At 44.8% G+C, this 2,444-nt stretch overlaps 1 pseudogene across 1 annotated transcript; it reads left to right on the top strand.

Annotated features, from left to right (window-relative positions):
* The first annotated feature begins 329 nt into the window (after window positions 1-329).
* Window positions 330-2,168, top strand: LOC309870644 (ORM1-like protein 2 pseudogene; annotated as a pseudogene). The gene is made up of 2 exons: window positions 330-421; window positions 1,619-2,168. The product of its transcript is annotated as an ORM1-like protein 2 pseudogene (transcript).
* Window positions 2,169-2,444: the final 276 nt, after the last annotated feature.

Genomic DNA, 2,444 nt, shown 5'->3' with positions numbered 1-2,444 from the left:
GAGCAACTTAGATGATCCTAAAGATACTAAAAAATAACAATTGCTGGCTAATTGAACATAATAATTAAAAATTAATTAATAAACAATAATGATTAATTTTGGAAAATAGGCTCTTGATACATGCATGTATCTATCAAAACAAACCAATAGCCCATTCCCAACTCGGTCTTATAACCTTTGATCCATGGTCCGTGGCATGGACAGTAGGGGAAAAAGCCATAAATTAGGCAAGAAATTACATTTCAAGAGTCAAAAATTAGAGCCAATATTGTTGGTCATTGTCTTAGTTTGAGATCTACCAGAGGCAGATGTTAAGGCAAGGATCTGAGATGGGTTCTGAAGCCTGCTGGGAGGGGCTGCAAAGAGACCAGAAAGGGGTGCTGAGGAAAAATGGTGGGAGGCAAATGGGGAATGGGGAATGGTGAGGGGGAAATCTGGAATTTAACCAGCTAGAGAGAAGCTCTAAAGAGAGCCTTGAGGAGAGCCCATGAATGATGAACTAGAGAGGGAAGCTGCAAGGAGCCTGGGTGAGCCCAGTACGAGGGTTTAGGAAATTTTAGGTGAAGAGGGGCAGGCAAGTTCTGCTTCCCAACTAGGCATCATCAACTTTAGAGATTTTAAAGGACAAAGTTCAGACAATCAGAGCCACCCCTGGATCTGGAGATCAGGTTTCCATCTCTTGGGATGGCAAGCTCAGCTCCCTTCTTAGCTCATTCCAAAAGCCATGGGCAAATATTTGGTAACACCTGACTCGTGAGAGAAGGAAATGGGATGCTGCCTGTTTACTTGCCAAGCAGGTGAGAGACAGGACAGCCAAGCCCAGAGGGAAAGGTGGGCATTAGAAGTACTTCCCGCACCCCCTCCCTGCCCCATAGGGCTTATTTTTTTTTTTTTTAGTTAATTTTTTTATTAACATATAATGTATTATTAGCCCCAGAGGTACAGGTCTGTGAATCATCAGACTTACACACTTCACAGCACTCACCATAGCACATACCCTCCCCAATGTCCATAACACAACCACCTTCTCCATGAGCCCTCTCCCCCCAGCAACCCTCAGTTTGTTTTGTGAGAATAAGAGTCTCATGGTTTGTCTCCCTCCCGATCCCATCTTGGTTCATTTTTTCCTTCCCTAATCCCCAAGACCTCTCAAGACCCCACTTTGCCTCTCAAATTCCTCCAATCAGGGAGATTATATGATCACCTCCCCCCGCTTCTTAGCAATTCCGTGACTCTTTCCCCTGACCCTCTTCTGAAATTACGGTGAATGTAGCCTCTTCATGATTCCCTATTAACTTCTTCAGAAACATAAAGACAGATACTTATTTCCCTTGCTGCTTGAAACCCCTGCTCCAAGCCTAGGCTCACTCCTTCAACTTATAATGGAAGCATAAGGATCAGAGTAATGATGTCCATTAGTGGCTCTAAGAGCAGAGAGGACTGGTCTTGCCTTTTAAATTATTTTTCCCTAGGTTGTCAGCTTTTCCTTTATGCACAATGGGGAAGTTCTTTCATTCTTTCATCTTTAGCTATTCAGGAGACAACTTGGGGGAACAAACTCAAAGAGAGGTTAAAAGGAAATTGAGTTGAATCCCTGCCTGATCCCCCACTGTGGTAGGAAGAATGTGGGGGTGGCACATAGAGAAGTAAACCCCAACCCTCGAGTGATGAATAGCCAGGGCATCTGGCTGGCCTACCCCATCTTGGGAGGACTGCTCCATGTGGTTCTACTCAGCATCCCGTTCTTCGGCATTCCTGTTGTCTGGACCCTGACCAACGTCATCCATAACTTGGCTATGTAGGTTTCCTCACATACAGTGAAAAACTCACCCTTTGAGCCCCTGGCCGAGGAAAAGCTCAGCTACCGGCACACTGGGAAGAGATGGGAGTATGGGATCCAACTTATGTCTTCCTGCAGATCCCACAGAATCTCTTCTAGTGTCCCCTACCTCCTGGCCAGCTTCTACACCAAGTAGGATGCTGTTCATTTCCTCGCCAACACAGCCTCATGGCTCAGTGTACTACTACTGCCCAAGTTGCCCCAATTCCATGAGACTCATCTCTCTTTGATCAACAAACACTGTGGGATGGGGCTGGAGATAGCACTGTACCAAAGCACTGTAACATCTTTCCTTCTCCATACTATTTTCTGTATCTTGAAAGCATGAGAACTATACCACCTTTCCCAAGCCCCAGGAAGAGAACAAGTGGGAAAATGGAGCTCTCTGGGTCCCATCCGGCAAAGAGCAGGTTTCTTTGAATCAGAAAAGGTGGGAAAGACAAGGGCCAAATCACTCTCCTCCACAGCAGGAAGCTATGTTTGGGCAGCTTGTCTGGTAATTAAGTTTTTCCAGATCTTCCATCCCACCACCTTCCAGCTCTGTTTTTCTGTGTATTTTCACTATAATAAATAATTTTTTAAAAGAGAAAAAAAATTTTTTTAA

The sequence above is a fragment of the Mustela nivalis genome, assembly GCF_964662115.1.
Source record: "Mustela nivalis genome assembly, chromosome: 8".
Lineage (NCBI taxonomy): Eukaryota > Metazoa > Chordata > Mammalia > Carnivora > Mustelidae > Mustela > Mustela nivalis.
This window is presented reverse-complemented; position numbering and strand designations above follow the sequence as displayed.